Raw genomic sequence first — 27,178 nt, 5'->3', positions numbered from 1 at the left:
ACACAGAGACAAAGATACGAAATTTTCCACTTCTAAGTTATTAGCTGAAATAGTTTCAAGTGGCGCTTCCATGACGGTGAACATCTGGATGATAAATGAACCAAAAAAAAAAAAAAAAGCTGTGATTAGCCAGAGGTCTCCAAATACCAAGATGTTTAAAATACCTAGATCGCTGACTAGCTCTTTTTTTTTTTTCCCCCTTACTTTCTATTCCTATCTTTGCTCATTTTGCATGATTGGGTGAGAAGAAATAGAAATGTGTCATTGTTAGAGCATTCTTCTGTGGTTTTAAGTCAAACAAGTGGTTAGCCTATGGCTAGGCGGACATTCGACAGCCAAATCAGCAAAGGCAAATTCGATTGGGAAATTTCAGCTACTGGAATGACGTATTGTGCAGCAACGACACAGAAGAACTACGAGACCATCCAACTTTGCTTTCTATAACCAAAACAGAAATCCATGTGGTAGTTCATGTTTATTTCAGTCCTTGGGCACCCTCGGTACTGCTATGCAGCTGGTGAGAAGCAAATGCTGTCTGGGTCACACATGTTTTTTAAATGGAAACTTTGGAGCCAGTGGGGACTGTGGAGACCTTCTTGTCCAAACTCCTCATCCCCCAAATGGGAAGATCTGAGACCCAGGAAGGTCGAGACCTCACCTTGAGGTGAGCTGCCCAAGATAAAGCAGGGATTTGGTGAGCACAATGGTGAGTGTTTTATCTTCAGTTCCCTCCTATCCCCACAGCCCAGGACACCCTTCTTATATTCCTTGGTTTCCGATAATTGTCTGCCTTAGCACTCCTTTCTCATTCTTTGAATTGATACTTAAATAAGTAACGATTTTCCCCCCACCCCCGTTAATAATAGAGCCCTACGAAGCAGCCTTTCTAAGACAGAAGCCCCCCCCTCCTTAGGCGGAAGTGTCCGAATCTTTAGGGAACACATGCAATTTCACAAAGCACCCCCCAATCCAGTGTGTCCTCCCCCACTCCATCCCCCATCTACCCAGGGACCCGAGTACCTGAACTTCACTGCCAGGCACACTGTGCTGTGAACCAGTGAGCAGGGAGAATCAAAAGGAACAAACTCAGTGCTCTGGCTCTCAGAGTGGAGGCCAGGTGTCTGTGCATGGATAACCACCCCCCGCCACCACCCACCGCCACGGTATCTCTAAAATCTCTTAGAATCGCAGCCCTGTGACAGTTTGGGAAAGAGTAAGCTGGGGGTTTAAACAATAACTCAAAATGTAGAAAAGGATGGGTTGTGCCAGCCAGAGAACCAGAATCAGGCACAAGGAAGAAAAGAAAAAAAGTAAGGCATCTTGAACCGCCAGCAAAAGCAAACGCATCAACAAACAGACGGCAACAATCCGAGAAATAGGCACGGTAGATTCGGCGGGGGAGCCTGAGTCACGTGGCGCTCTCTTCCGGTCACAAACGGAGTGAGGGGATGTAAGGAATCTAAACTCACAGACATGGGTTTAAAAGTCAAATCGGCACCACAGACTTAGTGCAGTCCTGCTAATTAATAAAGGCAAAATTATAGCTTCTTCAATAAATTGTGCAAGACAGGGTTTCCTTTCCCATCGCGGCGCTGGATGGAATGGTTTTACGCACTCAGAGCAAAAAACAGGCTGAAGGCTGCCTCCATTCTCCCGCCGGGTCCTGCAGACTCCACCAAGCCTCGGAGGGGAATACCATGCTATGTAATGTCAGCGTTGGCTCACCGGTGAAGAGAAACATGAATAAATGTGCGATGTGTATCAGAAATTGGCAGAAACAGGTTAGATATAAGGAGCAGGCTAACCTTTAAATCACAAATGAGAAGAAAATGGCTTTCACAACAAAAAGAGTAACAATGTTAAAATATGAGTATCTCCCCAAGATAAAGTAGGATATTCTCACAAACACAACCAATGACCAAATAAATGTAGCCTAAGATTTAAAAACTGGACCAAAATACTAGAACTGAAACCAGGCTTCAGTGCCTGCTTGGAGGGGGAGGACCCCATTCTCACATCTGGCAAAGCATTTTTCCACCACATGGTTTTCTAAAGAAAGAAATCAAAGTTAATTGAGATCGATTTAGGAAAAAAAAAATCTACAAAAGCTAGAGATAAGCGGGGGGGGGGGGGGGGGGACACATCTTTTCTTCGTATCTTAAAATTCTCCTCCAAGTTAGTACTGAATAAAAATGAGAAAGGCCATATACTTCAGAATATCAAAAGCTGCTTTTGTTCGCTAGAGGAGAAGCAGTCTAAAAATGAGGACGCTTCAGGATAAACGTTTCATTTCCCAAGGGGTGAAACACAGTCCATATTCTGGAAAGACAGCGCATGCCCCAAAGTGATGCTAATTAAACCAAGGCAGGCAAGCACCTAGGGTTAAGTACAAGTCAGGAAAAGGAAACAAATGAATAAATGGAATATCTCACACACACACACACACACACACACACACACACACGTGCGTGCTAACTTAGCACATCTGAACAATGAAGGAGTCAAAAGAAGCTGAAGGGTGGTCTTCAGAGACCTGCTTCAAAGATGACCACGAAAATTAACTGCTGTTCTTTAGAAGCAAACAAATGCTATGTACCCACAGCATGCCTTTGTTCACCCACTTGACTTTGTATATTACATGTAGGTTTCATCATCCCTTTGGTTGCAGTATGAATGACAGAGGCTGGTGCATAGGATTCTCCCACCCCAGCAGCACTGGGACTTCAAAGCAGGGAAAGGATCTAGCCTAGTAGGATTAAAACCAGAATGGATCGCTACACACAGGCTGGTAACCAGGAACACATGAGTCCCTCAACTGTAGCTCTGCAAGTGACTCTTCCTGGCCTCGACGGATGCTGTCCCTGCTTCCCTGCCGTCTGGCTTCCCTCCTTGTCTGTGGTCATCTCACCTACCTACCTGCCTACCTGCCAAAGCTGTCGGCAGATGCCTTAGGTAACATCTATGGCTTATTCCCTCAGCACCTTCGGCCAGACGCGGGGACTTGCAAACTGCTTTGGCTACCTTATGACAGAGAATTCAAAAAAAAAGTCCAAACCTGGCAGAAATGTGGCATAATTAACTAATATGCCCACCTCTGTGTTACTCTAAAAAGACATGAACTTTAGATTGGTGTGTGCGTCTGTGCAGGGTGTTCTTTTCTGTAGCCCCAAGAAAGCTGGGATATTTTGATGTGCCCGGTGGCAGGCTACCAATGCCATTTTTCATGAACTTATGAGAAATGCATAAATTCTAAGCGAACTGCCCTCAAACAAAAGGGACCGTCGTGTTAGTATACAATGTTTATTATTTCATTTGAATACTGAATATGCACCAATGCCATGTGAGGACCACTTCTTCAGATTTTGGTCATCACAGTTGACTGACAGTTCTAGAAAGTGAAGAGAACTCAACTAGATTATATTTCATACATGAGACTAAAATACGATTCTATTTTTTAAGTAACTAGATTTGGGTACAACAAAGGTTCCAAAATGCTTAGATTTTTAAAAAAATTAAAAGTCGAATGCACTTTTAAGCATGCTGACATTTCCAGCAAATGATTTCAGACAGCCTAAAACAGATGAATTTTTTTCTGTAACAGATGAATAGTTTGAGAGGCTCCTATGTTTCCAGCAAAAGAATTATAAAATAAGGGTCTGGGCTCAATTTTGCTCTTAACTTTTGATCCCCACGGTTCATAAAAACACTGAAATGTCAATCCAGGGAACCCAACATACTTAAATTTTCATGAAAATCTGGGTGTGGTAAAATGTTGAAACTAAGAAAGTCTTAAGGAATGATCGGCTCTCTTTCACAGCTGGAGCCAGTGAAGCATACCCAGGGAAATGATCCTTACGTCGTTTTCAAAAATCCAGAGGATGGCCAGAACTAGGCGTCCAGGGAACAGGATTCCCAAATTCACCCTCAGTTTCCTCAAGTCTTAGGTGCCTCAAATAGTTATGAAAAACAAATGGAAAAACTAAGTGGAACAAGCATGTTAAGATTATGGTCATGCTTTAGAAAAAGAAATTCTTATAGAAGTCTTTGGTATCACAATACACTTTAGGAAGCCAAGGTCATCTTAAATCAATAGTCTGCCTTTCCCCCACACACATAACCAATCAGAATCTGGAACATCACATAACTGCTTACACTGCGATGAATAAGCCATCTTTTAGCCACGTTCTCCTGACTCATAAGCAGCTGATCCATCACATAATAAACCAGGTTACCTTGGTAAGCACTTCGTATGCAGTATCCCTTTCAATCTTATTACACTGATTTTAAGATACACCTTTTTCCACATTTTACGAGCTCTGAAATCTGGATGCATCTCACCATCCATGGCATGTCATGCGTTATTGGCAGCATCTCTTCTCCTTTGACGGCCGGTAAAATAATGGTTCGTTTTATCATCAATGACATCTTAATTTTATGAAATACAGTCCTGACAATAGTCTTATAAGGTCAGGTGTCATTCCTGCCCACAGGTGAGAAAGCAGGATTGGGAAGAAGGGTAATGTCAACGTGAGGACAAGGTAGCAGCAGCGTTCGTGTCGGGGAGTGGAATCACTCCCTGAGGCTGTACACTCGCCACTCTGGGTGTGACCAGAGAAAGAACAGGTTGGGCTGATGGAGGTCAGATGCACAGGGCTTCACTGCCTTGAAACAGCTGTGGAAAGAGCAGAGCTGACAGCACAAATAAGAGACGGAACCACCTAGAAAGAGAGAGGCTGGTGGAGGGAAGAGGTGGGAGAAGGCTGAGGGGATAAATGCCCAGAATCCCAGGACTTCGATGGAATTAAAGGATCAAGAGAGTAAGTGGAAAGCCTGTTGGAAACTAGGAGGGAAATTTCTAAGTACAACACGCTCTCTTATGAGGCTAAAAGCTATGTAGCAATAGGTCCCAGATACATTTAATTAGTCTTTCTTACTTAATAGTTTAAATCAACAAATCTGTTCTTTTCATTGGTTAATCAGATAATTCAGACCCAAATTGATGGCCGTGTATTGGGGTGTGTTCATTGCAGGTGGATGCCTGGCTTCTCAATCAATACTGCAAGGGAAGAATAGGGCAGGTAGGAACACCATTTATAAATGTTAGAGCCAGTGCACGTGGTGGCCTTAAATGGATGTCTGCAGACCTAATGATACTGGAAAACTATTTATTAGGCTGTCTCAAGCCCAGTTGTTTATAGCTTCTCGGGCTTCCCTGGTGGCGCAGTGGTTGAGAGTCCGCCTGCCGATGCAGGGGACACGGGTTCGTGTCCCGGTCCGGGAAGATCCCACATGCCGTGGAGCGGCTGGGCCCGTGAGCCATGGCCGATGAGCCTGTGCGTCCGGAGCTTGTGCTCCGCAACAGGAGAGGCCCGCGTACCACAAAAACAAAAACAATTGTTTATAGCTTCTCTTCAAGGCAGAGTGCATGCGGTAGATGCTTCTGGAAAGTCTACTCCTAATCACATTCAGAGGAGAAAAAAGCAACACAAATACGTCCCTAGGAAAGACCTCCACTCCATGTGCCCAACAAAAGGCCAATCCTTCCAGAATTTTATTCTCAACGTGTATATTTTTGCATTTGAATATTGCCAACATCTCATGGGATGAGAAACTTCCTCTGACCGGTATCTTTTAATTACAACACAAAAAAAGCCAAACATCGTGAGTTAAAAGATGCATTGTCAGGCTGAGTGGGAATCATTTTGCCCCGTCTTGATATTATTTTCTTTCCTTAATTCTTCAGCGGAGGAAACATTAAAATCATATATTAAATGCAGCATCTAGCTTTGTGCTCACGTTTTTCTCATTTAACACATTGCTATTTTAGTCCTTCAAAAATATAAAAATCTTGGATTAACCTCAAAGGAAAAATGTATGTAGGCAAATGAAGTCCATCTAAAGAGAGTGTTTCCCCAATGTGGTATCGCTTCAGTATCAAACACGTTTACAACTGCAGTACCAGCCCAGCGCTAAGAGAATGAAACCCAGGACTGGTGCAGAGATACAGGCATACAAATATATTCATATACATGCATACACATACATATTTATACGCACATATATGCATGCTCACACACACACACATACATACACATATGTCAATTTCCATATACATGCCTATACATACATAAATATATTCGTATTCACACATACATGCATATTCGTATGTACATGCACACATGCATAAACATAGACACATATTCATGCATATTCACACACACGCATATTCACACACACAGTCATACACATATACACACATACATAGTCGAATATACATATCTGTACATGCATGCATGCATATTCATATACACATACATATTCACACATATATGCATATTCATATACATGCACATATTTACATACAACATGCATATTCATATACAGACATTTACATACACACATAATACACATATATATATATCCATCTATCTCTCCATCCTTACTATCTTTGCTCATTGAGCACTTTAGAGGACCTGTACACAGTCCTTATTGGTCAGCAGACCCCCTAGGGAAGATGGTGCCTAAATGATGTAGAACACCAGGATTCTTCCCTTTTTGCCTTGATTTGTTTCTTTCTCAAACTCAAAGGTGCTTTTCCTCCCCTCAGCAAATCCCTTCAAGAAAAGACTGATCTGGAAACCAGTCTCCTTATGACCTTCAGACGAATTTCCCTGCTCTGAACTCACCGGATTTCTCCTTGGCTCTGAGCAGCGTAGCCAGTCCTGGGAATTCTCTTGCTCACATACTTCTCCCCCAACTGCTGCCTTTATGAAGATATGAGCATTTCCAGGGCAGGATCCTGTGTGTGTGTGTGTGTGTGTGTGTGTGTGTGTGTGTGTGTGTGTGTGTGTGTGTGTGTCCCTAGCATCCAAACAGCTTCTTAACATCACATTTTGTTGATGTTCCTATTAACCACAGAACTAAGTCATGAAATTATACGAAAGCCCCATCATAAATGCTGTAGGTCCAAAAACTTTTTTCACATCAAAACAAAGGAAAATATACTTGTGAGATGAAGTGTGCAGCCAGTGACCAGGAGTTTGGAAGCTAATCGCCCTGGCACTGTAGCCTCAGCCATATGATCCTGGAGCACATTACTGCAGGGTTTTACCTGAAATCTACGTAGGCTTGAATTAGGGATTCTGCGTAGTTAGGCAACATATGAAATAAATAAGACTTACTAGAAAATGAACACTAGCAAAGCAAGGAGAGAAGCTTTCAATGGCTAAGCGCAAATCCCAGAACGCTTGCGGAGATTGGAGCATTGCAGAAAAATGTCAAGGAGAGAATAGTTAGGTTCCACATAAGGAGAACTGGATTTAAATGAACCTCAAAAAATTAGAAACCCAACAAACATAATTTTAAAACAACCCTTCTGTTTACTTTCTCAGTTCTATGCAGATGCTCTTTGAAACATTTGAAAGGAGGGTGAGATAGGAATATTTAGCCTGGCAATCAAGGTTTCAGGCATGCACGATGAGTTAAGTCTCTGGGTTCTACAGCACAGCATCCTGCTATAGTTAACAGTTCTGAATCATATACCCACAAATTTGCTAAGAGAGTAGATCTTATGTTAAGTGTTCTTATCGCAAAAAATATATAAAATAAAGAGGGAAGGAGGAAGCTTTCGTAGACGATGGATACATTTATGGCATGGATTGTGGTAATGGTTTCATGTGTAGATACTTATCTCCAAACTTATTAAGTTATAAACGTTAAATACTGTACAGCTTTTTAGTACGTCAATCAAGCCTCAGTAAAGTCATTTTTGAAAAAAACAAAAGAAACAATGTGTAAGTGATGTTAATAGCCTCTTTGTTTTCCTACAAAGAAACACATTTTCCCCCCATAGGCTTCTTTCCTTCTTTAGAGATGAATAAAAAAGTGTAAAAACATGTGTGGAAACATCCTGTTTGTGTGTTTTAAGTCGGAATGAGTGCAAAGAATGCAGCACTACCCCCTTCAGATCCTTCTGCACCCTCTTGGTTTTGTGGGGGGCAAATTCTACTCCTGGCTTTCCATACTTGTTTGTGTTTTTCTAATCACTGTCATCACGTGACACTCAGAAAATTTCATCAAAAGCCTTCATCTTATTTGTATCTCATTTGAAATAACTCATTTGAGATGAAAAGATGATTTGCTTTTCACTTTGATCAGCAAATTTAGGATAAACAATAGAGATGCACCAAAATGTCGGAGACAGCATGGTAGAGCATGGTGGCCACTGGATTGGGGCTCCAAAGACCTGAGGTGGAAGCTGCCCTTGGTCACTGGGCCACCCTGGGACTTCCACAACCCCACTCTGCTCCAAATTCAGTCCCACGTGAGCTGCTGAGGGCTTGTTACAGACGCAGAGTCTGTGTGTCTGCAGCCCTGCTGAATCAGAATCCACTTATAACATGAACCTGGCACACTCGCATATTCAAGTTTAAGTCCTGCTGCCTTATCCTCGCTTGAGTCTCAATTTCTTCAACTATGAAGGTGATGTTGGTAAGAGCTGCCCCAATCCCAACCAGGGCTCCCAATGGGCCAAGTGAGCTAGTGTATGTAAAAGGTTTCATAAGCCTTAATGTTGCATTTCAACTATTATCCCATCCTAGAAAGCTGATGTGACTGACCCAAATTCTCCATGGGGTTCAAGACAGTGGCTTGGACGATCCGTTTCAAATCCTATTCTTCTAACAAGCCACATGCCAGGAAAAGTACATCGTCTCTCGTATGCCATTAGTCACTCATTCTTTGTTAAGTACTAAATTTAAAAGTCAGGTATCTTTATCTAACATGGGGAGAAAGATGAGCTGGCATCTTTGCTTTTATTGTTGAGAGCATTTAGTCCAATGTGATTTAGCCTTTATGGTGCCCGGTCCAGTTTGTACATGGGTTTTTGGTTGTAATTCTACATTAGTTTGTTGGATGTCAATTCAATGTAAGTTTTGTGTGGGAAGGGATCTGGATTCCCTGTTGAAAACTGTGGCCTCAACAGCTGGTACGTACCCTGGCATGTTGTTGTTCTCTACAAAATGAGTGGATGAATGGATGAATAGGTGAATGTATGAATATACCACGTTCTCATAACACAATTCCCATTCATTTCCCTAAAATTGCACACAGCACACAGCTGATGTTCCTCAAACTCCCCAAAAAAGTCTTCTCTTCCAGGATGTGGGATCCACGATGCTTTTCATCCTAACTTTCCCTAAAACCTCATGAGATTTTTAACAAACTTGGACAAGGAAGTGATTCTACAGCAGTCTTGCTAAGAGGCTCACGGAACTCTTTTACTCTTCTGATTTCTGCAGCTCACTCAGCCCAACCCAGGTTGGGCTGCAAGTGATTCAGGTTCCAAGAGGCACAGAGGACGCTCAGAAGGGCACCGCCACGCCCACAGGGTGACAAAGTCATTAGCAGTTTTCCTCTATTGGAACAGCCCTCTCTAAACCCCAAGGGAGAGATGGTACCTCATACCTCTCACCTCCAGGAGCTCCATGAAAACAGGCAGCTCTATGCTTGGCCCTTTCAAAACATACATTCAGACGCTAAAAATACAGTGCACTGCACATCTGGAATGTGTCTCATCCATGAATCTCTGACACATGGATTCACTGTTTTCGAGAAAATTCCAAGAATTTTATTCATGAGAAAACTCTGGCACAATGGGAAACGCTGGCAAGCATTAGATAGCAGCAGCAGATGTGCTGGCCTCCGCCCCCAGGCCTGCGGCTGGTTCAGCCCGTTTGCATCAGGTACCTATCTCGTGCCTTCAAACTTCCAACTCAAAATTCCCCATAAAAGAGGGAGGCCTTAAGTTTATTAAGTGATGCGGTTCCCCCCACATGGGTGCACAGTACCAGATGCACTCTGCAAGTGTCGGGATGGGCACGTGGGAATTTAAAAGGGACAACAGGAACACAGGGTCACTGGTGTGAGATGCAACTGCTCCCTGTGCCTCGTGCCCTGCAGCCACCGCCTCCTCGTCTGTTACATGAGGGTCTGGTCTCCTGATGTTTCCTTCCTGAGGTCCCTCCTTGCGCCAAGATGAAATCTACTGTATTTAACTAGTGACATTGTCTTCCTGCCGGGGCCAAACCACAGGCCCCACCTTCTCCATCTCTGAGCAGCTATGTGCCTAAGGGGAAAACCTATCACCTGGGGAGCTGCGGAAAGTTCCTATGAGTTCAGGTTCAGAGTGAACTATGGGCTCTTTCCAGGCTGCCCTGGGTTTTAATTTCCTCTGGATAACTTCTTCCATGCTCATGGTGGGAGGGTAGTCAAGACCCTGAGAGCTCATTTCATGTCTTCAACTGCCATTAGGACCTAATCTCCTGCACGGGAACTCTGGGTCTGTTCAGAAAACACATCAGCCACAATAAAATACAGTTCTACTAACAAAAAGTCTTACAGAGACTGGGAGTCTCGTGGCGGGAGGGAGCGTACGTAAGAAGCCCTCACTTTTCCCAAGGTGCTCCAGGGACCTCCTTCCTCTCCTTTCCATCCTCATTCCCAAGTAACTGTTGTCAAGGGCCACACAACGTATAAAGCAGACATGAACACAAACATTTTCTTTTCCTTAGACACCAACTCCCATTGTGGAAAGAGCCGAGAGCTCACCCACGGTGAGGGTCCAGCCCTGCCAACCCTCACTTCGGCTCCACGAATGATGACGCCTCTGTCCCTGGGGCTGGGAGGCTAAGCCTGTGCTTTGCACCAGATTTTCTAGCACATAGATCCGTGCTGGTGGCTGCACAGGAAGGGGACCCAGGAGCTAGGGTATCATGACCTTTGTTCCCGCTCTGCGCCGAGCTCAATCTCTGCCTATCATGTAGTTCAGGGCACGAGAGAGGACCCCGTCATCAGAACACTTTTCATGCACCAACCAGCTGGTTACCAGCGAGACCTGATTTTTACAATTCTGGGAGTGTTGATCTCAAAACCTAATACGTTTGAATTATGCACTGTAAACTCGTCCAACAATTTCAAACCACGTATACATATATCATACGCAATGAGGCTCTCCTGAGCCCCTCTGTAAATTGGTCTCTTTAAAAATCTGTAGATGTGTTCCTACCCAAACCACTCTAACCCGCAGAAAAGCTTGGCGGCCTGAAAATCTTCATGATGTCTACCCCAGGGTCTAAACTTCGGTTTTCAGATTGTCTCTTTACTTGGACCTCTTTACTTATTACGCTGAATCCCCAGGGAGGAAGCAGAACCATGAATGTCCATGTCTACCCACCTTTTCCAGGAGAAGGAGGAAGTTTCCAGGGCTCAGAACTGTGTGCAGTGCCATATACATGTACAGGCACAAAGAGAGCTGCTGGACAGGTGAGGGGTCTGTGCAGATGTATCTCCTTTCCGAGGGGGTGGAGTTTCCTGTCACCCACCCATCTAATTTGCATAATAAGCCTTATGGGGCGGGGGCACATCTACTTAAAAGGGCAACTTACTTAGTACAAAGGATGATTTGCCGTCCTGTCTTCCAGTCTGGTAGACTTGCACTGATCACTATTTGCAAGCAGAGGGACACTTTAAAAATTTAAACAAGGTGTAAAGAACTGTGAACCTTGCTTTTCAAAGTCTGATCCATGGACCAGCAGCATCAGCATCACCCGAGACTTTGACAGAGAAGCAGAGCTTCACCAGGCCCCACCCCAGAGCTACTGAATCAAAACCCTATTCAACAAGATTCATAGGGGGAATGGCAGGCACATTTAAGTGTGGAGAACTGGGTGAGAGGGTGGTCTAAGTTTCCCAAAAGAAAGAAAAGGCAGGGCTGTGTGAGAAGGGAGAGGAGGAGAGGGCAGACTACTTCTTTTAGTTAGAGTGGTCAGGGAGGTCTTCTTGGAGGAGGCGAGCCCTAAGCAAACTTGAAGGAGGCCCAGCGGTAACAGAACAAGGCCAGAGGTGGTTTGAGGGTGGGACACAGGGCTCAGGAACAGCCAAGGAGGAAGTATTGTCACAGGAGAGGAGGGACAGGAAGCGCTAGCAGTGGACAAGGAGGTAAGCCAGTTGCGGCTGGGGGTCGTTGGCAGGACCTGGGCGGTACTGCGAGTGAAATGGGAGCCTCTCTAGATGTCTTGGCTAAAAGCCCAGGGATTGTCTTCTTTCCTAAGATATACTAATATTTTCCACCTCGTATGGGCTGTGCAAAGAAAATACTTTCTATCTTTTGAGTTTTATTATTTTCTTTTTTTTTAAACTTTTTATTTTATATTGGAGTACAGCCGATTAACAATGTTGTGATAGTTTCAGGTGCACAGCAAAGGGACTCAACCATACATATACATGTATTCCCTTCCATTCAGGCTACCACATAACACTGAACAGAGTTCCCTGTGCTATAGAGTGAGTTTTATTATTGGTTGGCCAAAATGTTCATTCGGTTTTAAGTAAAAATAAAAGACATTTTTCATTTTCACCAAGAATTCTATTGAACAATGGATTCACCAACACAATGAACTTTCTGGCCAGCCCAATATTTTCAAAGCTCAATGTGACTTGCATGCATGTATCGTGCACACCACGTGTACACCAAAAGCCACACCTCACAAAATGTTACGGCCATCCTTTGCTCCCCATGCAGTGGGGGCTTCTGTTCGTCATCATACAGAGAAACTGTGGGAATTCAGAATATGTGCTTTTCCATTCAGAGAGTCTGTAAATGGCCATGACCGCTGTTAAAAGGTTTTGCACAGACAGTAAATACCTCCCTGAGGCTCCTCTGCCCCCACCACTCTAACAGGCAGCCTCAGGGAGCCCTACCTCTGGAATCAAAAGGAAACACAGCACCAAAGGGATCCCCTGCTCCCAAGTCAGCTGTGTGAGGCCCACAGATTCTGGCAGCTCTGATGGCAAATGACAGGCCAGAACATCACTTCCTGCTGCCTCCCCCCCATGCTGGACTGAAAGTTTCAGGGCTTGAGCAGGGATGCAGATGACCAGGTATTTCCTCTTTAAACACAATGATAAGCGTGCTTCAGGAAGGAGGCATTTAGAAGAACTGTTTATTGTCCTTGCCGGTGGAGAACCCTAATTCTCCGAGGTCTATCTGGTGGAACGTGCTTCCTGGTTAATAAAGGGCGACTTCCCTTCTGCTGCGGAATTTTCTCAAGTCATCAACATAGGCCTCGTAGCCATCTCTGAATCCAATCTCGACATTCAGTGTATAGTCTGTATATTAGTTTTCTAGGGCTGCGAAACCAAATACCACAGACTAGGGGGGCTTAACCAACAGAAACTCATTTTCTCACAGTTCTGGAGGCCAGAAATCCAAACTCAAAGCGTGGGCAGGGTTGGTTCCTTCTGAGGGCCATGAGCTGCTCCAGGCCTCCCTCCCTAGCTTGTAGACGGCTGTCTTCTCCCAGGGCCTTCACAAAGTCTTCCCTCTATGCATGTCCGTATCTGTGTCCAAATCTCCCCTTTTTATAAGGACGTGGCCATATTGGTTTCAGGCCCAACCTCATGACCTCATCTTGATTACCTCTGTAAAGACCTGATATCCAAACACGATCACATTCTGAGGTTCTGGGGGTTAGAACTCCCACATATGAATTTAGGGGCACACAATTCAACCCGTAACAGGGCAGAGAACGTGTCCATTTTCTTCGGGGGGCTGCTGTGCGGCTTGCGGGATCCTAGTTCCCCGATCAGGGACTGAACTGGGGCCCCAGCAGTGAAAGCGCAGACCACTGGACCGCCAGGGAATCCCAAGAGAGTGTGTCCACTTAATTCACTGCCTAGCACAGTGCCAGGTACCAGAATAAGAACAATAAGTCAGTGGTTCTCAAAGTGTGTTCCAGGAACCCCCTGGGGTCCCAAGACCCTTCCAGGGACTCTGCTGCTTGACAGTTTTCACGACATGCTAGGACATTATTTGCACCTTCCTGGCTCATCCTCTCACAGGTGTACAGCGAAATTTGCCAGAAGCTACAGGACATGTGATAGTACAACAGATTAACTGCAGGGGCAGATATGAGAATCCAGCTGTCAGCTGTTAAGCCAGACACTGAAGAGATTTGCAAAAATGTGAAACAATGTGACTCTTCTTACTAAATGTCTTTTTGGAAAAGACAGTGATTTTTCATAGCCATGTGTTATTTAAATTAACATATAATGGGTTTATTACTGTTATTTTAAAATGAATTCATTAATAAATATTTTAAGAACATCTCAATTTTTATTTCTAATTCAGTAAACATCAACAGATATAACCCCTATCAACCACTGCCCTTTAGGGTCCTGAGGCATTTTTCAGGGTGTCAAGGATCCTGAGACCACAAGTTTGAGGACCACTGCTGTACAGAGGTAAACTGGCTAGGACCTAATCTTTCTTCTCTGAAGTAACCCACAGTCTTAGGGTGATAAGACGCTTTATAAAGAACATATTTTTAGTAGCTAGGTGCCACAAAAAAGGAAGTTTGTTGGCCATCCCCTTAGGTTGACAACAGAGAGTTCTCATGAAGAAAAACAGAAAATCTGATCTCGACCTAGTGATGTGTTCAATTTGGAACATAAGAACTTACAACACCAAGAGTTGGAGGGATCAGCACTTTTTTGGCCTCTCAACTGATCTGCCAAGTGTTGGCCCCAGACCGCCTAACACTGGACAGAATCTACTAAAGAAGCAGGTTGCCCACCCCCACCTAGTTACAAACTACCTACCAACATCTATTTCCAGCTGAGCCTTCTTGAAAGTGGCATGCCTCTTGGCAAAACGAGAGGAGGTCCATGAGGGAACCCAGACCAGCAGGAAATCAGCGGAGACTGAAGACCACCTACCCACTACCAAGCTGGCTGTGCTTCGGATCCGAGCCAGCCTGGGAAACTGGTCCTGCGGGCGAGGGGCTGCAGGGTCCAGGCACAGACTCCCTGCCCATCCCCCAGTGATCCCATTTTGGCACACCTGGTGCCTCTCTGGACGCACAGGTGGCCCTCTTCAATTAATGCTAAGGACCACGCTCCTTTTTTTTTAATGACCAGGTTGTTTTAATTTTTAAACTTGTCTCTTGGGAGATCCTCCCTGTTTATATCCTTGTTAGGGATTGCACATAGCTATCTCATTTTAAAACCATTTCTCCAAGGTACCTGATTCAAATGACAAGTAGTTGGGTACCCACCACGTGCAAAGCAACTAGGGTGGGCACTGTCGGTAGTGATATAAGATGGATCATTCTCAAAGTCTATTATTCTAGACAGACTGTAATCACTTTGATAGAAGGACAAAACACCTGGGAGAAGAGATGCATCAGGACTGGGGGAATGCAGGCTCCATGAGGGCAGGGGTGTTTTTTTCAGTGATGTTTCACCAGTGTCTGTAAAAGTGACACACACACACTGAATATCTATTGCATAAATTCTTAGTATGTAGGTGTTAAGTGTGGTGCTGAGTTTGTCTACTGCTTGGATGATGGAGGGAGGAAGGAAAGTAGGAAGAAGGAAAGGAAAGAATGAGGGGAGGGAGGGAGAGATACTCTCCTTTCTCTATTGGAACAAAAATCCTACTGTGTCACTCTCCTGCCCTAAAATAAAATCCGATTTCCCAACATCTTCTGGCCCCTAGAAACCCATAAATCCTGCAAAGAGGCGTCTACAGCTTGTTATTCTTGTAAACTATTTCTGCATTCACTTGTTAGTGACCTGAGCAATGAAGATAACTTCCAATCAACCAGAAGAGGCAGCTTAACTTGGCAAGGCACGACCTACATCATTGTGACTTTGTGGGAAAATCCTCCTATTCTACTAATTCAAGAAACATTTGGATGGGCTGCTGGGAATTAGGATTCAATCTTGGATTCAAGTCACTTGAGTTAAGGACCTTGTTCTTTATCTGGATGAGGTCCCACTTTGTAGTTAAGAGAAAGACCAGACAAATGAAAGCAGAAAAAACGTATCACAGCTCAAGTTCATGTGCAAGAACACATTACTGTAAAATTCTTGTGCTGCAAATGTTTCCAAGGAAATAAGCACACTCCCGGCATGTGCACTGGAGGGAATGAACTGGGTTCTTGTGCTGTTGCCCCAAACAACCCTCTCTCCTTCAAGCTGGCCCCAGATCTTCTATACATGATACTGTTTCCCAACAAGCAGTCGGACATCAAAATGTGAAATCAGAAACACACATTTTCTGGTTATGAAGAACCTAGGGACAGGACCGGAATAAAGACGCAGATGTAGAGAATGGACTTGAGGACACGGAGAGGGGGAAGGGTGAGCTGGGACGAAGTGAGAGAGTGGCATGGACATATATACACTACCAAACGTAAAATAGCTAGCTAGTGGGAAGCAGTCGCATAGCACAGGGAGATCAGCTCAGTGCTTTGTGACCACCTAGAGGGGTGGGATGGGGGGGTGGGAGGGAGATGCAAGAGGGAGGGGATATGGGGATCTATGTATATGTATAGCTGATTCACTTTGTTGTACAGCAGAAACTAACACACCGTTGTAAAGCAATTATACTCCAATAAAGATGTTAAAAAAAAAACCACATTTTCAAAGAACAAGTGCATTATACTAACAAGTTAGATGCAGCGGGGGCAGGTGTACCCGTGGGGTTGGAGGGGCAGGACAGAAAGGAGTTCAGGAGAAAGTGTGTTGAGATTTGAGACATGAAACTAAGAAGAAGGAACCCCCAACAGGCACACAGAGGTGGGTTCTGTAACCGTCAATGTGCTCTCATCAAATCGCCACCTTCAAAGGACTTGGATCTGAGGCCAGACAGAAATCCATTAATTTGCACCTTGACTTTGGGGCTTCCAAGAATTCCTCAGTAGTTACCATCTCAGGGCTCAAACAGCGGAAAAGCAGTACATATGCAAAATCACACAATCAGTTGGTGAATTCCAAGTGAAATCTGCATATACCAAAAATAAAATGTTTGCCTTCCTGGCACGTGAGGTGGAAATCAGCCTGGTTAACAAAATGTAAAGCACACTTGCAATGTGTGTGTGCCAGTGTGTCATCTGTGACCATGGGCCACATGCACGCCCAACACGAGTCAGTCATGCCGTGGCCTGTCACCCACTCTGGGAGGTACTGGAACCTTTGTCTTCCTCCCTCCAGCTTCCTGCCGTCTTAAAACATCTCACTGGCCCTCAGCCAATGATCTGCAGCTAGGTGCAGAAAGGGGGAAAAGGTGAAACTCCTCTCCATCCACATCGGGACTTATCTGTGCTTCAGGGGAAAGGTTTGTTGGTGGAGAGCCAGGGACGGCCTGCGTGCGCATGAGATTTGCTCTTTACGTGGATCTGCACCTTCCTCGTCCCCCACTGGTCAGTTCATCAGCAGTACTTCTCTCCTAACTGGGAACGGTCCACCTGCCTGACTGCTTCTCTCCCGCTGGCCTGTTAAGATGCTCTGAAGCTCTGGGCAATGGAAAACACAAGTGCTTCCCTGGATATGGAGGCGGAGGGGGTGGAAATTGGGGGTTAACATGGCAAGGATACTGTGCACTTAATTGTTTTCTGAAAGCAAAAGTTAAATCTGAGACAAGCAAAGCTTTGCAAAATTCCCATAGCATTGGCCTCCGTTCCTAAAGACTTTTTTCACAAGAATCACGGAATGACTTTGAGGTTCTAGCCACCCTGATCAGCACAGTTAATGATGCTAAAACATACGCCACGGCAGAAGCAGGGATGCAACATTCTAGATTTCCCTTTGTCAACTGTGACTCCAAGGGAGCCTTGCAGAGTCTTTGGTTCACTTCACACACCATGAAGCCACCCCAAATAAACCAGCTCTCTGGACAAATGCAGTGTCCTCACGAAGAAAATGTGACTTGAAGACCGCACCCCCAGGCCCGTGTCCAATCGGATCATAGCTCCCCGAGACCTCTGATGGAACTGAAGTTTCCATTATAGAAGCATTTCTACCAAGAATAGTTTCAGTCAGAGAATCTAAGAAATCTGTGAAGTTCAACCTCCTCTTCAGACTTTGGACATGTTTTTAATATTATACTTATCACTCGTGAACTAATTGATTCACTCATCAAACATGTACTGACTCATTACTTTGTGCCATGCACTGTGATACAATTTCAACATCTCTTACGAGAAGATCCGACAGTTCTATCCACCTGCCATTTGTATGCCGTTATCTTATTAAAAAATCAGCCACAAATGCTCATACACGTCATCTTTGTGAGCTGGGCTCTATGGCTTTGGAAGATCCTGCCGTCCTAGAAAAATGAATGACTACATATGAACATAATTAATTGCATCTTCCCCCCAGAATCACTTTATTTTATTGCTTTTGGCTATTCTCTTTCTTTTTAGGATCTATTGTGAAATGTTTCCTTTTAATATCTTTTAGGCAATATTAATTTGTAAGAGACACATTTTATGACAAATTATTTTTCATGTTTATTTTCAACTAAACTGAGTGAAAAACTGAATTTATAAGCAGCTTTTCAGTATGTCTTGCTTTTACTTGAAAAAGGAAATAAGTGGACAGGCTTACGTTTGTGTTAGTAAGGCAACACGGGGGCAGGAATTATAACTCTTACCTCCTCCTGCTGTACGGCGTATGTGCGCATACACAATCTCATTTGGATCTAATATAATTTTTATACATTATGGGTATTACCACTTGAAATATCTGCTACAAAGATTTCCCCAGGAATTTGTCTTTTTAACTTTATCATGTGTATTGCATACAGATGTTTACAATTTGTGAACAACCTGATTGCATAACCATGGTGTATTTGTCTGTCTCAGGTTATTAAACTGTAAGCTCTAGGAGGGTAGGGAAGTATCAAATTCACTTCTGTATCCCCAGGCACAGAATGAATGCAGCCCTCCTTGGTTACTTAACCTCTCTGTAGCTGTGTCCTTAGCTGTGAACTGTGCATAATGACTGCCCCTGTCTTATCTGTGCTGATCAACAAAACACTTAATACAATGTCTGGCATATAATAAGTACTCCATAAGTGTTCTCCACTATTACCGTGGTTGTTATTTAGCGTTGATTGAATGAAAATTCCTGTAGGTGAGCTAACTTGTGCAACTGAACGTGATGGATAACTGGCAGAAAGAAAGGAATATCGGGGATTCTCTATCCTGGTCCATATAGCTTTGTCTAGTCTACCAAAGTTGTAGGATTTTTCTCTCAAAATTATTTCCATTCATACAGGAAAAAAATAATTTATTTGTAAGGATTACCTGTGTCTCTTTACCTGTCATAATTCCAATGACCTTACCCAATACACATGGGACATTAACATGCTGGTTAGCTGAGGGGATCCAGAAATAGTAAAACCTGGCCTCACTCTACAGTGGTGTCTCTTTTCTTCCACATATACATCTCATAATTACATTTGTCAAACAGCTTCCTAAGCAAAACCTTGTACCAGGAACCAAATACAATTGACCCAGCTTTCAGAACATAAAAAAAGGAAAACGAACAGTATAATCCACTTCGTCACCATTAAATTCTATTTGTTGCTTTGTCTAAGAGTCTATTAAAATCCCTCCACAGTGATAGCAGAATAGTCTACACCAAGTACTAACAAGAAGGGCTAAAGTGGAAGACACTTTGTAAACTGTCTCATAAGACTGGACAACGATGATGAGCTAGTCAAGGTGATGCTATTGGCAAACCTGCAGAAACTGATGCTGTTTCACTGTACTCCAGGTAGAATGCCCTATATCCTATATCGACTCTCTGCTTTATATATGTAGCGTGTATATTACAAGCTTATAATCAGCTTGTATATTCTGCTTTATATGTTGCAGCTTAGTTCACCATAGTGGAGGCCAGTGAACGATACATAAACATTAGAGAATTTTTTATAAATATGTTCATTTGTATGAAGGCTAAAATTAGATTATGAAATTCAGCGATGAAAGTGGGTAAATAGTTCTGTCGCTTGATTGAAATATTAGAATAAGGGAAAACAAAGAAAGCTCTTACAGAAATGAGTGCATCTGGGTTCTCAGCGAATGGCAAATGCCTCCTGTCTCCAGGCAGGAGGCTGTTTGGGAATATGTGGAGCCTTTGGGTTGTCATGGCCATGGAGGGAGCATCTGGCAGTCAGTGGGCAGAACCGAGGACACCTTCAAAATATGGTTTAGTTTTACATAATCCAAGAAGACTGTTGGCCCAAAATCCCAACACTGCCTCCTGTTGAGAAGGGCAAAAGCTACAGAGCTCATCCAAGGATGATACATTTCGAGAATCGTTAGAGGCCAAAGTCTCATTCTTTCTGGATATATCCAATCACATTAAGCATTTATGCTTATCCCATCTTCTCCAGAGTAAACTGGCCACACCTTCATCATGAGAATTAAACCTAATTAAAGATCCTAAACTGATAATAAAATTACTCAATGACCAAGCTATAAATAGTTTTCTACAAGTTAAAGAAAAAGCGTTTAGCATCATTGATTGTTTAATTTTGTTTAATTCCTCTTTTCCTGAATTTGAACATTAAGATAAAAAATTCTGAGAATTCATTAGCCTGCAAGAACGAATGAATATGATTCAAAGCCCCATCTATCTGTTAATGAAGAAAAGCAATTCCTTTTCTGATTACACTTGGAAATGGTAGTATTCAATAAACCTACTGAGGAAAAGAGGGATTAGGCTAGTTTTACAATGCCTAAAAAGCACTTCATATAAGCAATATCATACGATATTTGTCTTTCTCTGTGTGACTTACTTCACTTAGTACGATAATCTCTAGTTTCATCCATGTTGCTGCAAATGGCATTATTTCATTCTTTTTTATGGCTGAGTAGTATTCCCTTGTACATATATACCACATCTTCTTTACTCATTCATCTGTTGATGGACATTTAGGTTGCTTCCATGTCTTGGTTATTGTAAATAGTGCTGCTATGAACATTGGGGTGCATGTATCTTTTTGAAGTATAGTTTATATATATATATATATATATATATATATATATATATATATTCTACTATATAGCACTGGAAACTATATTCAACATTTTGTAATAACCTATAAGGAAAAAGAATCTGAAAAAGAATCACTGTGCTGGACACCTGAAACTAACACAACATTGTAAATCAACTATGCTTAAAAAAAAGAAAAAAGACAATAAAAAGCACCTCAGACTTAACAGGCTCAGAACAGATCACTTGATTCTCCTTCCAGAACCATCCGTCTCCCTATTATTCTCTTTTACCTGCCTTCTTTGAGTGCCTAGCATGTATGATTAATGTATAATGTACATTTGTATATTTGATTATTATCTGAAACACTAGATACACAAGAATGTAAAACCCAGGAGAGCAAAGACTGGTTTCCCCAGAACCTGAACAACTCCCGGCAAATCCCAGACACTGAATGTTTGTAGAATGAAGGAATGAATGATGTGAGGTACCAGTACAGGCCGCCTTCAGGTGCTCATATAACACACGATGTTCTAATGAGCTATGAAAGGGATTAGCCATTATGCACAGTTGTTTACTGGATTATATGATGAGCGCTTTACAGTTTAATAAACTAATAAGGGTCTACTGTATAGCACAGGGAATTCTACTCAATACTCTGTAATAACCTATATGGGAAAAGAATCTAAAAAAGAGTGGATATATGTATATGTATAACAGATTCACTTTGCTGTACACCTGAAACTAACATTGTAAATCAACTATACTCCAATAAAATTTTTTTTTAAATGGGCTGTGGGTTGGATTTGGTCTGTGAGCTGAGTTTGCTGACTGCTAGACAGTAATACTGTACTGATGTTAGTTTCTCAGTTTTGACCATTGTGCCCTGGTTATGGAAAATGTTAACACAAGGGGAGGCTGAATCTCTCTGTACTATCTTTACAACTCTTCTATAAATTTAAAATTATCTCAAAAACTTTTTAAATAAAGTAGAAATAATTTGGGGATTGTGTGTCATTTTGAGATGGTCTTTGTTACCCCTACTCTATACCTTCTTTCTCTGGTGACTATATTTATTCAAGAAGTGGTCATATATACAGATCACATGCCACAATCATGGGCAATTCCAGGAACTTTCCTGTGTCTGTTCTGCACAGAATGAAAGACAGCGGGCTCATCACACCACATGAGCGTTGGAAGCAGCAGCAGGAAGTACTTCCTGAAATGAGGCTAAGCATCAGGATGAATCCCCAAAGGGGGCTAATAGGGGTGACTTTGGAGAGCGGTAGCCCCACTGTGCCTCTGCTCATAAAAATGGCTGGACAGGGCTTCCCTGGTGGTGCAGTGGTTGAGAGTCCGCCTGCCGATGCGGGGAACGCGGGTTCGTGCCCCGGTCCAGGAGGATCCCACATGCTGCGGAGCGGCTGGGCCCGTGAGCCATGGCCGCTGAGCCTGCACGTCCGGAGCCTGTGCTCCGCAACGGGAGAGGCCACAGCAGTGAGAGGCCCGCGTACCGCAAAAAAAAAAAAAAAAAAAAAATGGCTGGACAGATCCCATTGAAACCTAGGTCATGGTGCCATTTTTCAATAACCCAGAATAGCAAACTGAATGAGCTCCCCATCTTCCACTCCAAACCCCTCCTAATAAAGATGAGAAGTTCTTTGCTACAGCGAAGGGGCAGAATGACCAGGACTGGAATTCATACCTCTGGGCGCTGCTCCTTGTGTAATGGTGGTATTAAAACCATCCTAGAGTCAAGGAGCCATTTTTTTAAGCACGTCTTAGGCAGGACGGGAATGAATAAAGAAAGCTGCCTCACAGTGAAATGCCATCGGGGCTGGGCCTCGGAGGATGGGTAGGGCGTTGCCGGCACACACGAACAGGGCCCGAAGTCCCCCCCACGTTGGAGAACCCTAAACATGGCCCCAGGGTAGCAGGTAGTGGAACACAGAGTGCCCTTGGGCTGAGACTCAAATGGACCTGCCTACCACGCCAAGCAGCGTGGCCTTTGTCACTTGTGATGGGGAGCTGGAAAAGGGTCTCCTGCAGGTGGGCAGCCAAGTCTGTGTTTTGGAAAGATGACACCAACAGGGGAGGGGGATCCACTGCAGGGCACGTACCATGCCCGTGAACCAGGAGGATGAGCTGTGGGCCCACATCCCGAGGCTCCAGGAGCAGAGGCCAGAGATGCAGGTGTTGGACCTTCTTAGTGGGAAGGAATGAGGTCCTGACCCTGGGGCCGCAGCCATTTCAGGGGGCTCTGAACCCATGATCTGACATCTACAGGAAGCTGAATTTTCTCCCTCTGTGTGCACCCCAGGCTGCTCAGCGTAAGTAAGGAGGTGCTAGTCGCCTCTGAAATGTAAGTTCATAGCTCAGACGTCATAAGTCACGGGCACAGCACAGGCACTGCAAGCACACTCTGTACTGAACTCAGCCATATCGAGCCGTTTCCCAAATTTGATTCCCAATCACTTCAACCCCATCTTGACATCACTCACACTACCTAGGCAGGTGAGGGTTGGGTGAAATCATTTATCTTTAGTAAGTCCCTTAGTTTATCTTGTTCAGCTGTTCGTTGTTCTTTGGGACACTGAGCCCATTTTTTTTATATATTAACGTGATCCTACACTTAATTCTATATACAAAAAGTTTTCTCTTTTTTTGAAGAATACTTTAAATAAGAAAAAAATTATTTTAGATACCAGAGAGTGGTGAAATTGTAATGATTCAAACTTAACCCTATGTTGATGTATGGGAAACTGACTCAAGTTTGGGAGTGTCAAAAATTCAGAAGCATTTATAAATGCCAAGGAGGAAATATCTTTCACTTTGTGGCCAAGAGAAAATAGTCAAGGTGGGTGAGGGAGATGTAGTGTGGGGATATTATTACTTTGTGAAATGACATATTTAAATGTATGGTACAGATATTATTTTAAAGTTCACTTACATCTTTACATTCTATGTAAAGTGGGTGAGTTTGGATGTAAACAGGTATACTTATTTTATTTATATTTATTTATACATATATATGACATCAAAGGAGGAAGTAAGTTGGAAAAATAAGCCAAATGATTTCTTTCCTCAGATTGGCATGAGTGTGGGACTAAAGAAAAATGGTTAAAAGTTTACTCATCAGTATATCTATCTTTCAAGGCTTTCCCATAACAGCAGAGAAATCTGGGAGGGGCAATTCTTGCCCATGTATGAGTCATCCATGGAGTAAGAGGTAAGACCCATTGCTGGTCCTGGAATCCACGGACAAAAATGGTCATGCCTGAGAATTTCCTCTGTCCTCTCAACCCTCCCCCCACCCAAGGCACTCACTGCTTGTGTATTCCTTATAAGAATTCTCAAAGGGAAAACAAAGAATTCATCAGGAGGAAAGCCAAGAAATAAGGCAGCACATGCAAGCTCACATCCCATTCGGTGCAACCTTCACAGGTGTTCAGGACCACAGAGTTGGCATGTTGGCTCAGCATCCCTGGCTACGGCATCTTCTGTTTGCCTCAGGTGACCTCCAGCATCAGAGCCTGCTGGGTCCCTGCCCCCTGGCCCTCAGTGCCACAGACTGTCAGAGGCCCCAAAGAGACAGTGCCCCAACGACGCAAACTTCTCTCTCTTCTCTGCCTCAGCTTTTCACCCTGAAAATCATGTGCTCCTTGTGGGTTTAAAAATCTCATTAAGCCACGTGATGGTTTGTGGGACAGATAAAGCACTTATTCTTAAAAAACCACTGAAAACCCATGAGATGCCTGGCTGTGCAGAAGGTGATAACTACGCATCCCTTATTTACAGAACAACAACAACAACAACAACAAACAGGGTGAAATGAAAAACTCAGCTGAACTGATTTTTTGGGGGGAGAAAACATTGTGACAAGAAGTCTCCAACGAACAAAAATATCTCTAGACTTAATGATAATTCATGCTCCCTTTTTAAAACATCTTTTATTTTATACTGGAGTATAGTTGATTAACAATGTTGTGTTAGTTTCAGGTGTACAACAAAGTGATTCAGTTATATACAATTTATGCTCCCTTTTCTCAGCGAAATAGATGGCTCTAAAAAAGGGAAACAGACGATGTTGGATCTTCGTAACAACTTTAATGGATGATCAAACCGTGGCTATCACTATGACAAGCGCCTGTGTGAATTCATGCCTCTAACCTGCGTGTTAGCTTTTTAAAGTAGGAGCTACCGCGATCCCATTTTAAAGATGTGGAAACTGAGGCTCACCTGATTAAATAAGCTACCTAGAGCACATGGCTAGTAAACACCAGAGTTCTAGCAGCTGCCAGATTCCAAAGGGCATGTGTTTAACCACTGAACCCGCTGCATCAAATAGCCTGGAACTGAAGCGGCTGCAAAGGCACTCTGAAACGCAGGAAACAAGAGAATATTGAAAACTAGCCCAGCCAGTGAAAAGAGACAATGCATCAGAGATGCGATGTAAGGAGAAGGGAAGGTAACCTAGATCATTTAACTTTTCCTTCATGCCGTTAACTCTGCTTAAACCACTTCACTGGTACCCCATGGCCAAGGCGTTCCCATCTTTTCGCACCTAAGGGAGAGGGATCTGGTACAAGACGGAACCTGACAACAACTGAAGCAGGTGGACCTCTTCTTTAGGTAGGATGCTCTTCTTAGCACGTCCTCTGAGAAATCACTTTACAAGAGGCCTGATGTCCACCGCCGGTACACAGGCTCCCCCTTCCAGCTGCACAAGTATGGTCGCTGCTCCCAGACACCCAAGCCCGTCACTGCCTCAGGGCCTTTGCCCTTGCTGCTCCACTCAGCCCACAACACTTCCCCAGGATATCCAGCCCTTGTCCGCATACTCCCTTTGCATCTCTGCCTGACAGCCTTCCCCAACCACCTAGTCCAGGCCAGAGCCCCTGTCGCCCCTGCCAGCACGCCCTCTCCTGTTTGTGGCCCACGCTTCCCACCTCCTGATACGTCATCACTGCTCCGCTGTGTTCCATCGGTCAGACCTGCCCATACCCACTGGACCAAGGGTACCGTGTGAGCCTGGCCATCCTGCTTCACGCACCCACAGCCACGGTGGGTACCCAACAGCTCATCAGAATACACAGACGCGTTGATGCCCACGAGCCAAACCCAAAGGGATAAGATGACGTTGCTCTTTTGCCATGCTCTTTCTTGGAGGAATTTCCTGAGACAAACCAAAAGTCATGAAGCTACCTGTCACAGTCAACTAAAATCTGCCTACCGTTTTTAGGCACACACATGAAGACAATGTCTATGAAATCCCAGAAATTAAACAGAAGCTTGAAATGTGCACAGGAATTAAATGAAGTGTCCACTGCCACAGAATTCAGTGTGGACGCAGCAAACAGAACTCCTCACCACTTAGGTGGGCGCCTTAATAAGGAAGACCTGATCATAATTGTTTTAACATCTTCAGCAGCAAACAAAGCCCTGAGTGTCACTCGGCATCCGTCCTAGGAGCAGGGTCCTGCGGGGGGGGGGGGGAGGCAGGGAGCAGCTGCGTGGACTTCGGGCCTTTTCACTGGAGCCTTGGTGTAAAGGGGTTCGATTGTCCCCACTGTTTATGAGCCTCGGCCTTCGTAACACCCCCTGAAATGTGTTCTCCTAAAGATGTTCCCTGAGATATGACACCGCTCTGCATTGTTTCGCTGCATACCAGCGTGAATATCCCAGAGTAATCCACCCTTCTTTTAACGGCCGATGACAGCGCCAATGGCTGGGCAAAAATCAGTTGAAGGAAAGGGAAGTCTTGTCGGAAATGAGATTAATCTTGTAACGAGTGTTCAGCCCTGATAACCCATCTGGGCACACAACTGCTTCAACTGGAGAGCAATTAACCTTCACCCGACAAGCTCTGTCCAACCGTTATAAACATTAAAGAGACAGAATCCTTCCCCCCCACCTCCTTGTAGACTAAACAACCAGATTTGAATTCCACGTAAATGGCCTCTTTCTGCAGATGTGCAGTGACGACAAAGTCCAGGGTGCAGGTGGGTCAGGACTGCGCTGATAACTCAGGTAACTTTGGGCTCAGTCTGCTCAAATTGAGGTTATTAGCGTGAAAAATCACTAGGGGCATTTTTCAAGAAAATCACTAGCTTTAAGGGAGTTGGACAGAGTTCCTTTCATGCAGGAACACATGTCTGCTAGGAGAAACACAATTTGCGTGTTTTTTTTTTTCCTTTTCTATTTCTTTTGTCCAACAGGAGGAATATTTGCACGGAGCTGGCCCCTCGTTTGCACTCAATTCCTCTCTTCCAACCAATGCGGGCATTTGCACAAGTGATGCGGCTTGTGGTCACCAAAGGGAGATTTTTTT

At 43.9% G+C, this 27,178-nt stretch overlaps 1 protein-coding gene across 4 annotated transcripts in view; it reads right to left on the bottom strand.

Moving 5' to 3' along the window:
* ERG (ETS transcription factor ERG) overlaps positions 1–27,178 on the bottom strand; it is a 276,764-nt gene that overhangs the window by 63,172 nt on the left and 186,414 nt on the right. The gene's annotated exons all lie outside the window — the stretch shown is intronic.

The sequence above is a fragment of the Delphinus delphis genome, chromosome 4 (assembly GCF_949987515.2).
Source record: "Delphinus delphis chromosome 4, mDelDel1.2, whole genome shotgun sequence".
Lineage (NCBI taxonomy): Eukaryota > Metazoa > Chordata > Mammalia > Artiodactyla > Delphinidae > Delphinus > Delphinus delphis.
This window is presented reverse-complemented; position numbering and strand designations above follow the sequence as displayed.